The sequence below is a fragment of the Lissotriton helveticus genome, chromosome 10 (assembly GCF_964261635.1).
Source record: "Lissotriton helveticus chromosome 10, aLisHel1.1, whole genome shotgun sequence".
Classification (NCBI taxonomy): Eukaryota; Metazoa; Chordata; class Amphibia; order Caudata; family Salamandridae; genus Lissotriton; species Lissotriton helveticus.
In genome coordinates, this window is record NC_136071.1 from 472,648,733 (window position 1) to 472,664,844 (window position 16,112).

The following is a 16,112-nucleotide window of genomic DNA, read 5'->3' on the forward strand; positions in this document are numbered from 1 at the left end:
GAGAGAGCGTGGGTTCCTTACTTCTCATGGAACTAAAATTCAGCATGGGCAGTTAGTGAATGAACTTTTGGAATCTCTCATCTCCCAAAGCAGATTGCAATTGTGAAATGTAGTGCGAATAGGAAAGTTGTGGATGATGTTGGTCGAGGGTATGCATTTGCGGATGAAGTTGCGAAGGGAACAGCGAAAGACATGATGAGCCGTATGTATGTTGCAGGACCAGCAAGATGGGTTATGGCTGGTGGAATGTGTGAAGACACGATAGAAAGTGTGAAGATGATTCAGGCTGAAGCTACAGAAAAGGAAATGAATGTTTGGAGAGAGAGTACGGGTATATTGGATTCTACAGGTTGTTGGATTGAGTTGTCGGAACACCAGCGATGGTTGTTGCCATATGCGTATGTGCTCCCAGTGGTTACAATGGCTCATGGATTGGCTCATATATGTTCGAAAGGGATATGTAAGTTGTTGGCTCCAGTTTGCAGAATGCTGGAATACCGAAATGTGCAGAGAACGTGGTGAAACATTGTATGATTTGTCTGCAATATAATCCTGGTAAGGGAACTCCAACTCCAGCTGGTCATTTTGCTCCTCCGACGTATCCGTTTGAGGTGATACAGTTAGACTATATTCACATGGAGAGATGCAACAATCTGAAATATGTTCTTGTGGTTGTTTGCGCCTTTTCTAGATGGATAGAGGCTTACCCCCTAAAAGATAATACTGCCTTGTCTACAGCCAAGGTTTTGTTGAGAGAGTATTTCCCTAGGTATGGATTGCCGAGAATTGTATGGTCAGACAATGGGAGTGAATTTGTGGGTCAAATCATGAAGAAAGTATGCTCTGGATTGGGAATCAGTCAGAAGTTCCACGCAGCGAATCACCCCCAGTCTGCTGGACTTGTTGAATGTTACAATGGTACGCTTAAACTGAAACTAGCTAAGGTACAAGCGAGCACTGGTCTTACATGGCCAGATGCCTTGCTGTTGGCTCTTTTGTCAACAAGCACGGTTGTGCATTCTCGAGTGGGACTTAGTCTGTATGAGATTGTGTTTGGTCGTCCAGCGAATGTTTGGGGAGTGCCTCGTCCGAAAGAATACAGCAGTATTTAATACCCTATGTTGGTGGATTACTTACATGATTTGACTGCTAAATTACGTGTTCTCCACCAACAGGTCTATGACAGTTTGCCGACAGCTACTACAGATCCAGGCCACGTACTTGAACCTGGACAGTACGTTCTTGTGAAGAATTTTCAGCGTACCAAGAACTTGCAACCTAGATGGACCGGCCCCAATCTGATTTTGTTGGTTACTAGAACCGCTGTTAGAGTAGCAGGCAAAAAGAACTGGGTGCATGCCACCCACTGTAAAAAAGTTCCTTTGCCTTTACCATATGATCAGTGGGTAAGGGATGGTATCGCCGATTCTGATTGTGAGAAGGTCCCTAGATTCGTTCCATTTAGTGATGCTCATTTGACATGGACACAGTCTGAATGTGAGGATTATGATGTTCTACAAGCTGCTGTGCCTCCTCATCTGAAGATTGACACCACCAATCCGGATCTTCTATTCAAAGATCAGACTGTGCCAGACAAAGAATGCTACGATTTGAGACCAAGAAAGATTGTACATATGGACAAATAAATATTTTCTTTTTTATGTAGTGAATTTACACTTTGGCAGATCAAGAAACTTTTTTTGTCTTTTTATTTTTTGAACCACCATCCGGGTTCGGCTGTAGGGTCGCGGTATAAAGACTTGGGATTGCAAGCCGTGTAGACACAAGGTCGACGGTTCTGGTTGGTCCAAGGGTGTTCCCTAGACTGACAGGCGCATTCCTTAGCGGAAGAGAACTAACTGCCGCGAACAGCACGGTTAGAGGATGGAGTTTTTTGACGCTGCCCAGAATGTTAGGAAAATGGACTCTAAAGTCCGAATATGTATATTGGTTCGTAGCAAATGTTTTTTAATAATGTGTTTTTTAATGCTTTTAAATATTGCATTAGCTTTGGTTTTCTATGCCACACAACAGCCGTTTGCACCTACTTCCCAACCTATGTCTTTTCCTACTACCGTTTCTTTAAATTCTTTTCATATTTTACCTGAAAACGAGCAAATTAGAAGGTCGGAATTTGTGAATAATTCCTTTGTGCAACTTCTCCATCAACACCAGTTAGTAATGAACACCACTAATTGTTGGGTGTGTGTGGTCTTATGCCACATACTATGGATAGAGGTATTCCTTATCTGGTTCTGCCATTCAGTTACAATGTGTCCGTATGGGCATATCAGACGATGTTTATTTATGCCATCGAAGTCTATCCCCTGCGTTACATAAGAAATAACTCAAGTAATAAAGCCTTGGTGAAGGGAATTACAGATATGAGTAGAGATATCGAAACGTATAAGACTATTCCCAAGGATGAGTTACTAGCATATGTTGGTTGGAATGCAACCGGATATAGTATTAGTCTGGGTGAGAAGCAGAGACGAAAAAGGTCACCTCCGATTTGGATTGTACGCCATCGTGGTCATTTTTGTCTGCAAGGGAAAGGCAAGAATCCGAGAGCTCAGTTAGGGAAGAGTGTTTGTACTCAGACGTATGTTTTTGCGTCCCAAACTTCCCCACCGTTTTTAGCAGATAAGAGCATGTATTTTGTCTGCTATGATAGAGCATATACATGGTTGCCCCCTGATTTTTCGGGAACATGTTATGTTGCATATTTGTTGCCTCCTACGTATACTGCTGCTGTAGATTACCACAGAACTAGAGTAGTTAGAGGTGTCTTAAGTAGGGAAGATACTACGGGACAAGAAGTGGGAGACTTTTTCAAGGGTTTCCTACCGTTTGGGGACCTATGGCAAACAGTAGAAACCTACGGCAATTAACGAGAGTGGTTGAATCCACCATAAATGAAACTGCTGGTGCCCTTAGTAATCTGACCGCTGAGCTTCAAGCGGATCGCCTTATGACATTACAGAATCGAATGGTTTTGGATGTCATACTTGCAGATCGAGGTGGAGTATGTAAAGTGATCCAATCAAGTTGCTGCGTTTTCATACCAGATAATGCTCCTACAGTATACGAGGCTATTTCCAGACTGCATAAGATCTCCGAGTCTATACATGTGGACAAAGGAGATTGGTCGTTGACTGGATGGTTTTGGGGACTGTTATCCACTTGGGGATGGAAGATTCTGATGATCATTGGGATGGCTTTAGCGATTCTTTTCCTGTTCTGTCTTTGTGTGCAGTGCGCTCCTGCTATATGTGGCCTCTGTGCTACTACGTCTGCAAGGAGACCTGTCCCAAGAGAGGTACTAAGTAATAGGATTATGCTCCAGCAACATCTTGATGATCTGATGAATATAGACCTGGACTCAGATTGACGTGAGTTTAGGTTATTGCCTATGTAAGGGCAAAAGGAGGGTCTGAGGTTCCGTGAATTCTGAACCCGTTTTATAAATGGCATGGTTTCGTTACGAATTTGATATTAGCGAACCGTAACTAGTTAGTGCGGCAAGTATGTGGGCTTTCATCACGTTAGACCGATGGATTCACTACGTATTTAGGGATTTCGTTTTGAACCCTTGGGTTCCATTTTGTGTATGGCAGCTATTTTGTGGTTGCCCTCACATAGGCCGATGACTGTGGCTGAACTAGTCTTTTTAAGGACATGTACACCTTAGCTCCAGTTCGTGCTGACTCCTGTTTGACCTGAGTGAACTGACCCTGTTCGCTGAAGCTGACCTTGTTAAACCAGTTCCTGCCCTTTAGCTGATCAAGATTAAGGATCAGAGCACAGGACGTCATAAAGTTTTACTGCACACAAATATGCCTTATCCTACTCTCACCTGTTTCTGCTCCTTTCTTTATGGTCTATTTATGATTGGGTTGTGGCCTTTTTTTTAATTATGGGTTCGTTCGACCTGTCTAAAGAAGAATGTTGGGTTTGACCGATGATTGATCATGGGCTGGGCAACTGGAAAGTGGGTTTTACCGTCATGCGATACCTCTAGTGTGGATACATGTGATTGGACAGTTTGTAAATGTTAGGTATTTGTCTGGAATGTGATTTTTTTTGCATAAAAAGGGATGACTTGCTTTGTAAAATTGAGCAGTCTCCTGAGAACTCATACCGTGATGATTTCTATGACTTCTGTTACTGGCTGCAGCCAATAAATTTGATCTTTGACGCCACTCAGAAGTATCCCGTGTCTCTGTATTCTAAGACAGGTGAACCCGGAGACTTTTGGCGTGCCCCTGGCAACGCTGGGTTCTAAAACCCAGTTCTTCAGTACAAGTGCCATTAGAATGGTGAAAAAAATACATTTTTCAACCATGTTGATTATTCCTAATATTACTTCTATCTATCACTAATGCCCCATCACTTGCAAGATCATGGTGTGAATACCCTTCTGGCAGACCATGTTTGAATGATCTAACCCCATACCTTGGTGTAATGTCTTTGGAAATTGACCTCAGTGCATTAACAAAAGCACTCTGTCCTAGTGTGTAAGCCTACACATATTTGCCTGCGCAGTTATCTTTTTTCTTAGACTGAATGCCAGGACCTGCGGCACTGTACCTCATTAACAGCTCTCCACATCATCCATGTTTACTATGGTGTGAATTGTTTCTCATCTGAATTCAAAATGAACACTGTTTAACTAATAAAACACTGCCAGAGATGCAGAAAAACATCTTTACTTAGCCATCTTAAAAAAGTCATTTCCTATGAGCACAAAATAAAGCACCTAGCGTTCAACTATGTGGCCCTAAAACTAGCACTGCAGACCACAGAACAACAATATCTGACCAAGGCAAAGCAGTCATAAAAGCAGTGCTCTCTTACGGCTGGTGTGAGCATTCAGGATGTGACCACTATCCCCAATTAATTATCTCCAAACAAAAACCTACAATGCTGCACTCCCAGGAGGCTTCAAAATAACAGATTTTATTTGGCATCAACAAACTTCACCAGCATGCCACCTAGGCGTTTCAACCATCACGGTGCTGATCCCCGTAAATTTATCTATCTATCTATCTATCTATCTATCTATCTATCTATCTATCTATCTATCTATCTATCTATCTATCTATCTATCTATCTATCTATCTATCTATCTATCTATCTATCTATCTGTCTGTCTGTCTGTCTGTCTGTCTGTCTGTCTATCTATCTATCAATCAATTGATAGCTAGATAGATACATACATATATATCTATAGCTAGATAGATACATACATATATATCTATAGATAGATAGATAGATAGATAGATAGATAGATAGATAGATAGATAGATAGATAGATAGATAGATAGATAGATAGATAGATAGATAGATAGATAGATAGATAGATAGATAGATAGATAGATAGATAGATAGATAGATAGATAGATAGATAGATAGATAGATCCTTGTGGCAGTTGCATTAGGTCAGCTGTTTCATAGGAAAGTGTTTTTGTGTTGCTAATAACATTGGCACTATTTGATGAATCTCCACAAAACATTCCAAAAAGGTGCTACTATGTGACTAGTTTGTGTATGGAAAATTTCGGGTGAGAAAAAAGAGGGGTCCAAAAACACAAAATCCTTATGCATTTTCCATTGACTTCTTTAAGGCAGGCTACATCAAAAACGGCTGAATGGAATTATACTAAATTTGGCAGGAAGCTAGATGTTGGCCGCAGATTGGGCTCTTTTTGATTTGTTGTAATCCATTCAGTAGTTTTTGATAAATTAGGGTTAAAAATAATTGTATATCTGGACTGTTGGGATGCCTATTTAAAAATGGAGTGTTATGATTGGCATAGAGAGCTATATTTCCCTTGGACCATCTTGCTCCCTTGGGAGTCAGACTCCAGTGGGAGTCTGCGCTCTAGTTGGCTGCCAGATTTGTTGTTGGCTGCCATTACAGGACTCAGAGACTTAGGTGCACAAACATCAAAATAGTCAATAGCAGCCGTTTTTCTGGTAAAGGACTTTAGGATTTGGTATCTGTGCCCCACGGAGCCTGCTATCTCGAAGGGACACTCAATCCTTGGAATCACCGCCGCACGCAGACCGGGGCTGGTACTGGTAGACCCAGGGATCACCGTGCACTACCAACGCAGCGCACCTGGTGTCTCTTCCCGCCCCCTGCTCCTCCTATTTGACCACGCCCTTTACCGCGATTGCGGGACACGTGCGGGCGTGCGCCGGGCTAAGCCCGGGCAAAGGGCGGGCCGTTCGAGACTGGTCGGGACCTGGACCGGGCCACCTCCCTTTCAGCTATCCACTTGGTACATATTGATTCCTACCTCGATTAAAGATGACAACGATGGAAACAAGGAGTAAAAGCACGCAGGCGGCAACAGGAGCTGCCAAAGGTACTCTGGATAATTACTTTGTAAAAGCTGGGTCATTATTGATCGATGAAATTACAATTCTCGAAAGGCGTATTTCCCAAGAAATTGACTGGGTGAGAAGATCCTCTATGGGCCCCCTGGCACAGGCCAAGAGCCCAACCAGCAGACCTACCTGCACTGAGCATATTGACACTAGCAACGGGGTAACTAGCACCAGCGAGCATTTAGTGAATCTAGATTTGTCCAACTCCAGCTCGCACACTAGTGCAAAGGATCTAAATGACTTTAATGATACGAGCTTGCTAAATCTCCTACTGGTCCAACCCCACCCTGCTCAAATCCCTAATCCTGACCACGTTTTAGACGCGGTCATTACTAATGATAGAGTCACACGGCAGGGGATAAGGGAAGGAGCGGTCCCTAAAGTGAAAAATAGGCCACAGAAAAGATGTGGGAGGAAGACAAAAACCCCAAAGTCCAATCCTACTCTGAAAGCCAACAGTCATGGACCGAGCATTGTGGGCATTTCGCCTATTGATGGAACTGAGGTTATACTAACAGAGCTTCAGCCTGCAGAGACATTGGAACATACCAGCAATAAGTCCCATGATACTTCGGGTGAAGACATTACCCTAGCCGATATAGGATCACTTTTGAGAACCCTATTATGTCCTTTAGAAGCACGGTTATTTAAAATGGAAGCCTCGCTAGTGAATATAGAGAAATTCACGGCTCAACTAGCCGACACTCCCAAAATAGAGAGCAAAATAGACAACAAGGGTGGCAGAGCGGGGACAGAGACAAAGAACAAGAGGGGTGCCCCAGCTAATACTAAGGTGGGCAATAGTCTAGGACCCCTAGCACACCAGGACAAACCACTTGCCCCCCTAGTTAAGACCACGCAACCTAGCACTAATATTGCTATTCCCAACCAGTCACAAGCACTCCCTCCCAAAACTATCCCCAATCAGCCTAAGGTTAACACTCCTGCCCCTAGCCAACCTCAAAAAGTAATAGTACCAACAGATGAGACTCTAGGAAATACCAAAAAGCCAAGAGTAGTGAACTTGCCGCCGGAGGCAAGTCAGTATACAGTTATTCTAGTGGGGGTGCCAGAGCTAAAAGCCACTCTGATTGAATCTACCGCCTCTCTTAAGAATAAGGTGATGGACTGGTTATCCACGTACAGACCTTTACCGCAAGGTATAACAAGTGACGTCCTTATGGTAAGAAGGGTCCCGTGGGTGGGTAGTTCAAGAAAAACCATCAAAGGAGACTGTGTCCTGATTAGCTTTAGAGACCCCATGATCGTTTCCCACATTTGTGGATGGTATCATGAGGACCAGGGGACCAATATTCAGTCTCTACCTCTCTCCTTTTTCTACCCTCGGCTGAAACACGCATATGAGGAGGATGGATGGGGGAGATTCCCTGAGGCAGGAGGGAGAGGTGACTTCAACTACTTAAGTCGCCACCAACCAGTGTATTACACACCAAACACCGAAGAAGAAGGCTGGGAAATCTGTCACAGAAGGGGAGGTGGCTGGAGGGGAAGAGAGAGAGTTGATTACCGCCATCCTAGATTTCAACACCCTACATATTTTCCCCTGTCCAATAGGTACAGTCATTTGGACATGGTAGATTGACAGTCTAGGCAGAACGTCAGCGGGCATAACTCGTACCCCAGGGAGGGTGTGGAGGTAGATTCTATACCCCCTGGATCCACATTAGATCCAATGCTAGTTTTGGGTCAGCCTGATGTTCCATCATACTCCAAAGAGAAAACTCAAATTAACGTGGACATTCCCCCCATAAACTTGGAGTTAAGGGAACCTTTGGGAGATCTGACTCCCGCGGCAAGATCTTTGGACAATGTAAGTGACATCGTTACCTCCCCAATAGTGGCCTCGACTCCAAAGCCTCAATCCCTGAAGATAATTTCGTGGAATGTGGCTGGCTTGGGTAACAAGCTAGATCTACAGGAATGGACTGCCCTTGTGGATTCCGGGGATGTATGTATGTTCCAGGAAACCTGGGCAAGGGAAGAATATTCCCGACGGGGTTTCCTGGCATTCTCCATTCCCGCGAAGTGGGGGTGGTAGGGGACATCCCTCTGGTGGGTTCTCAACGTGGGTGGCGACACACTTGGGCTGCCAGGCGGTACGTCTCCCCCTGGCTTCTGAGGACATATTAGTGGTTCTGCTAGACTGGCCAAATTCGGCCAGACTTGTTGTGATAAATATATATTCAAGGCCGGTAAACATAACACGCGAATCACCTACTATTGAGGAACTATCAGCTTACCTCAGTGAAATTCCCAAGGGCACCCCATTCCTGGTCGGCGGGGACCTGAATTCACATTTTGAGCCCTTAGCAGGCCTCTTGGATGGTTTCTCCATGGAAGAGGACGCAAGGTGGGCGGTTCCCTCTGCAGTGGCCCCTCCTCCCAGAGCTTGGACACCTCTAGCCCTACAGATCACTGCCCTAAGTCTCAAACACGGTGTTAGAGCCTGTAACGGGCGTATTAAATCTGACATACCGAGCAAACACACCTACAACAGAGTGGGCAGGGAGTCGCGTCTGGACTATGTCCTTGTACAACTTTCTTCATGGTCGCACATTATCGACTTTAGGGTGACAGAAAGAGTTGACAGCGACCACAATGCCCTAGAACTGGACTATGCCTTCCCTGGCATGGAGGACAGTGATCATGCCACGGTGGTGGCTAATCCTGGGCTCCTCCTTGAAAACAACAGAAGGAGAAGTAGGTGGGAAAACCTAGTTGCTAGTAGCGAAAAGCTCCCAAAGCTTTATGCTGGAATAATCCCAATCTTGGAAAAAGTGGGTACTTTAAGCGAGGAAACCCGCAATCAGGAAACCCATAAATTACTCCATCTGGCTCATGAGGATCTCATTAGGACCATGGCGGTTGACCTTTTCACCGAGGGTCAATGCAGAGGGGGCGCATATTGTAAATCATCATGGTACAATGCTGCATGCCGCAAGGCGAAGGGAGATCTCCTCTCATGCATCAAGGAGGGTAAAAGCAGAGTGGAGATACAGGCCAGAAGACGGGCATACAAGAAATTGGTTACCCAGGCCAAGGTTGAATGGGAGCAGGACAAGTGGGAGGAACTCTCTAGCTCTCTAGCTACCAGGGATTACCGCAAGTTCTGGCAAACTGTCAACGTGGGTTCTGAGCATTTAGTATCAGCAATTGAACCGAATATTGCACCTGGGGTATGGCAGGTGCACTTTCAGTCCCTCTATACCTCGGAAGCTGGGGCCACTTGTGATCCACCCCCAAGTACACTTAGCCATTCTTATGGCGACTTGTTCACAGTAAAGGAGGTGCGAGCCGCCATTGCGGGATTGTCATCAGGCAAGGCCCCTGGGTTGGACGGTCTCCCAGGTGACCTGTTCAAACAAGAGCCTGATGTATGGGCTCCTTATTTGCTGATAATATTTAATGCTGTTTTGCTGGGCATGGAGGTCCCAAGTACTTGGTTGGGGGCAGAGGTGGTTACTATATTTAAGAAGGGCTCGCCTCTGCTCCCAGCCAACTACAGGCCCATCAGCCTAATAGATGTGTCCCAGAAGCTTTTTGGCAGGCTTATATTAGTCCGCCTTCAGACCTGGCTAGAGGAAACTGATATCCTGAGTCCATACCAGGCGGGATTTAGAAGGGGGTGTCCACAATTGACCAGATTTTCCACCTTAACCTCATCTATTGGAGGACTGCACCAATCGAGGGGGGTAGCTTGTACACGGTTTTCGTGGACTTGCGAGCCGCCTTCGATTTGGTCCCTAGATCAAGATTGTGGAGCGTGCTCGCTGAGATGAGGGTTCCAGCCGAAATTCTTGACATTCTGATGAGATTGCACCGGAACAACTTTGCACATGTCAGGTGTGGCAGAAATGGTAAATTAACGGATAGATTCCCCGTTGACAGAGGGGTGAGACAGGGCTGTGTGCTTGCACCGACCCTGTTCTGCCTCTTTGTCAACGGGGTAATCGCCCACCTGAACGGGACCAATGACACCGATGCTCCTAAATTGAATGGCAGCAGGGTGCCCGCCATTATGTTTGCGGACGACACCCTGCTGCTGTCCAAAACTCCCATGGGGATTCAGCGAATCATTGACTCTTTTTTAATATTCTGTACAGAGAGGGGCCTAGAGATCAACGCCCTCAAAACAAAATATATGATCCTAAATCCCACCCCGTCAACACGTCCCAATCCCTTGCTTGGTACATCGCGTTTAGAGACGGTCTCCACATTTGAATACTTAGGTGTAACCTTAAATGAGAACATGACATGGGGGACACACCAGATTAAGGCAAACATGAAATTGGTGCAGATCGTGGGAGGGATCACAAGGATGATGAACAAATCAACATATCGTCCACTTGGTCCTGTCATCCAGATCAACAAATCCCAGGCACGGGGAGCTGTTGCTTAAGGGGCTGAACTGTGGGGTCACACTTCTGCCCAAAATATGATGACAACGGAAAATAAATTCATCAGACAATTGGTTGCTCTTCCATCAAGCACGCCGCTACTCCCCTTGAGACTAGATGTGGGAGTTAGTCCGATTATAGAGGAATTGGGACTTAAACCTTTAACATTCTGGTGAAGACTATGGAGCAGCCAAGAACTCACCAACTATAGGTCTGAGCTCAAGGAGTTTTAAACCCTATCAAAAGCCACCCACATTCCTTGGCTTAAATACATAAAAAGATCATGTGAAAGCTTAGGGTTTTCAGAACTGTGGACTGACCCAGCAAATGCATCTGCTAGGATACCACGTAAAGTTCTGTCAATAGCATACTATGACCTAAAGCTTACTATTGCTCTGGACAGCAAGCGTGAGGGTTCTCTGACGAATTTATTTACTCAAAGTAAAGACTCCTATTTCCTGGAAAGTGTATTGGATGGTATGACCCCTGTGCTAACCAGGAAGTTATTTCTCCAGTGGAGATACGGCACACTACTCCTCAGGTCCTTCACTAGTTCTTGGTCATCGCCACCAACTACCAAGCAATGCCCGGCATGTGCACACTCTCAAGAAAGTGATCTACATGTGGTTCTATTTTGCAAGGCCTATCAAAGTATCAGAAAACACTGGCTCGTCCCCCTTCTTAAAAACTTGGGTTTCAGACAGTTCTCCCCTGCGTATAGAACTTTAAAAACTGATGTGTCACCCCTAACTGTCTTTGCACTGGCAAAATATCTCACAGCAATGTGGTTCATTCGTACCCGCATCTTGAAGGCGGAGGCGGACTCATAACAACTTTATTTTATCAATGACTTCTAGTTCTTGTTGATGAATTGTTTTATACATGCCAGTCAAATTTTATAATTAATGTTTTTATAATGATTGTGATTATTTGTACATCTTTGAGGAACTAATAGATCGAAATAAAGATTGAACAACAATAGCGATTCTTTATTTTTAGGAATGCTTATGCATGTAGCAATCGCAACAAAATGTAATTCCTACACATTCCTTAATTACGACTGACTGACAGATTGTATTTTTTCTGCCATAACATTCAATAGAAAATCAGAAAACGAAGCAATTGGTTTTCAATATTGTGTTGAAGCTCAACCTATATGTACAATTATGCTGCAAAATTTAGAAAAATAAAATTTTACAATAAACTACTTATTACTTGGTAAACTTACCGCTGGATATGTGAATTGATAGGATCTTGTCATTGAGAGGGCAACAGCCTGCACAGGTCATGTTTTGATTAGTTTTTAGTTAAGTAAAGTGCATATATTAACCAGTACCCTAACCACATAAGAAGAACTAAAAGAAGGAAGACATACCATGGAGAGTGACGTGCATAAGATTCAATTTTGCCCATTTGAGGGAGCAGATATCTTTGCTGGATGCACTGCATGTAATGGAGAATTGTGTCACAGCAGTAAGAAATTTAGTATCAGCAATTTACTTTTGCTAATATACTGACACCTAGTAATGGAAGTACATTGTAGTATTTAGGATTCTCTAATTCTAGTAGTTTTAAGGAAACTTCTAGGGTAATTCTGAAGGACATACCTTTTTCACAAATGTGGCAATTCTGCCATATGTTGTAACAAAGGTTGTCTCACTGCATGACTAAAACATATTTTCACATTTGTAAACTGATTCTAGAAGTGAATTCTACCTTTCCTTTTGTCTTAAAAAGGGCTAATGCGCCTTTTATTTTTAAAGTTCATTTGGTCAGTGAAATTAACATATTAATTAACTCTTATCCATGTAAATAACACAACATTATTTTGAAAAGAGATGTAAAGATTAAACATCCAACTTGTCAAAAGGTTTTTCAGAACAAAATCTAATAGCTTAGTACATAAAAGGAAATCGCTCATCAAACCAACATTTTATAGTTATGTAATAAAACAAAAGGAATACATCATTCATTCAAAACACCAGTCAAAAGACCAAATAAAGCATTTATTTGTTTTTAACCTTTATATCTCAAGAATAAATTTCAAACATAAGGAAACAGACACTAAACTAATTGTTGCTCAACAGATTAAAAATGACAGTGATTACATTGGTGGGGAATTTAAATGTGCTCAGTAACACATGTCCACGTACTTCTATAAAAAAAAAGGCCTATCATTGAAATAATTTAAGTTCTAAGATATACCAGTTGTGGTGCCCTGCTGGTCACTGTTCTAGTTATCTGATGTACCAGTCACTCCCAGAGGGCTGGCTTACACCCCACTCCACACCCATCCACCACAGGCGTCACAGGACATGAGACCCTGATAATAAAAGGGTCCATGCGCACGTGCTCTTGGCTAGTTCTACCCACCATCTAAGTGTGTTGGTGTCCTTCATAATAGTGGATGGCAGCCTAGGGCTCTCACTATTACACTGGTTAGGGGTCTCAGACATTCAGGGCTCGATTCACAATAGGACTTATGTGTAGTAAAGTTACGAGTGCGGAGTCTCTCACTTGATGGAGAATCTCTGCATGGCGCACTCTCTACAGTGCACTGCGTGGGGTTGCTGCCCAGAGTGCAGATTTTCCACCAGGAGTGCACAGACTCTGCAGGTCTCTGCACTCCAACTTTACAACTTCATTTGTGAATGAGGCCCAAGTGCTGGGTGGTTTGGGCCTCTTTACATGCTACAATAAAGATGTGAAAGGACAAGCAGGTTACCCCATTTGCAGTGGGATATGCCGCATACACGTTAGAGGTAGGCAAGACGTACAAGGTTCAATCTTAGCTAAAACCATGTGCTCAGCTCTTGCTTGGCCCGAGGTCTTCTGGGAATCGACAGCAAAAAGCTAGCTGAGTCCAGACATCATAGCTTCTGCTTACTTTGCATTCCTCTGTGCACTTTCAAATGATTCTCAAAAAAGCCTCATGGGTGAAGCTGTGAAGGGGCTAGTCAGAGCTGCTGGCTATTTGCATTTCCACAATGAAATTGCAAAAGGCCTGTGACATTGACCAGCCCCTCTTCAACTGAACCTCAGGGCGGTTTTGAGAGTGATGGAACAGTGTGCAGAGAGTGGGAGGCAGAAAGGAAGATTAAAGTAGTGAAATAGAATTGGAGAGCAAGAACGACCAGGAGAGACAAAGAAAGAGAGATAGAGGGGAAGACAATCTAAATATAATGGAGAGGCAGTGAGGTATAAGGATAGAGAGTGAATAACAATAAGACTGGGGGAAGGGAAAGAGATAAAGGGGGTGATGGAGGAGGAAGATGTTGAGAGAGAGAAAAAAGTAGGATCAGAAAGAAACAGAGGAGAGAGAGAGAAAAAGAGAAAGAGACAGCGAGAAAGAGAGGGTGGATTTGAGAGATAGTGAGGGAATACAAGTTAGAAAGAGAAAGGGTGTAGATAGTGAGATGAAGGAAGAACAAGAAAGAGTGAGAAATTATTTGCACTATGATATTTTGATGGCTCATTTTCTAAATTGGCTCCTACAGCCAAGTCTGACCAGAGCCTGACTCGATTGTATCCATAAATTCTCTGGCTATCCCACCTCTCATAGAAATTAGAGTACATCCATGACTAGATACACCGAAGCTACACAGCTGGTCTGAGGTTTAGTATAGAATTAGATTGCATTATTACTGCTATTTAAAAATGTGGTCCCTCCTGGACGTCACACTTTTAGTAATATGCCCCACTTTTTTCCATTAAATTACACATATCCTTCATCTCAGACATGCCACTTACCAGTGCTATTGGAGGTTAACATGAAAAGTGGCCACAGAAGGCACTATGTCAGACAACATGAAGTTCTGTAGGTCCTCAGGAGTAGCACTCCACCAGGTCTATATGTATAAATTGTATATTTAGCTACATCAATCTCACTATCAACTGTGAAGTGTTTAACGTCTCTGAGCCTCACTTACAATGATTTGGCATAGGGAAGTGCCGCACGTGTTGTTGCTGTTCTGTCCTACATGAAACCAGAATGGCATGAATGCACCGTATTTATGAGATAGAGTCCATTTCTGTCCTTTCAGCCAGTGCCGGTGCACAATATTGTGCCTAGCGCCAACACAGGCATGCGTTGTTGGCAGGATTGTTTTTGTGCAGGAAGGGACATCTTCCTGCATCAAAACACTCCAAGAAGGTGTGTTCCTCTTTCTAAGTGTCCTGCAGAATGGAGCACACATAGAAAGAGTAAATAATTAGGAGGAGAAAACATATTACCCTGTGTTACGTCTGCCCAGGAGTGGTGTACAGTTTTGACACATTCCCAGGTTTATAGATGCTTGTAACTCTGGGAATGCTTCAAAACCCATGGTTGTTGGGTGGGAACATCCACTCGAATGCCCATGGAATGCCAATCTGACACAGTGTCAGGAAGAACAGCCACTTGCACTGCATTGCCTTATACCATATCTACAAGGCCATGAAAACCACACAAATTGGTTTTGTGTGGCCTTGTAGATATGGGTCAGCACCCTGTGCCGCCGGAGCACCATAAAAAGTGAAACACCAGCGGCACAAAGGACTTGCAAATAAGCCCCTTTGTGTCTGTCTGCAATGACCACCTAACACAAATAAGGGAGTGTTTACAGATGTTTTTATGCCTTAAAAAAACTAAAGACCTACTCGGACTCACTCCGGTTACGGTTGCCCTCCCTCAGAGGATCCTTCCAGACCTCTAATACGGGAAATTGACCCTATCACTGGAATTCAATATATAGCCCCCGGATGCACTACAACTGACAAGGGTATTGGCCCCCATATTTACATACACCGGATGTCCCCGTGTTGACACCAATTATACCCATCACTTCTAGACCCCAATCAGTCTCCAGGACACGGTGTCCCTGCAGCTTCCTGAAAATAACTCCAGTGCACCCCGGCTGGTGGTGCATCTTCACCCATGGCATCCCTATCTCATCTCCATGATTCATTGTTCCCCATCCATATCCAGATCAGCACAAACAAAATTGTAACCTGGTCCTGAAGATGACCACAACTTACTACAGGTTAAAACTCCATTGACCTTCCAGCGCAACTCTTGGCGCAACACTGGTTTTCACAAAATTGTAAATTCTTTCTAATTAATTTCTGTAAATAATTACTTGTGAACCAAATAGTACCTTGTAAATATTGTCACTATTGTCTACCCTGTGCCGCTGTTCCCTGTGTCACTTGTCACTTGCGCTGTTCACCTTGTGTTTCATGAGCACCTACGTGCACAAGTTTTTTTCAGGTTACACCCACATCTAATGTAAAAAGTGCTGATACTCTTTTTGTCTATAT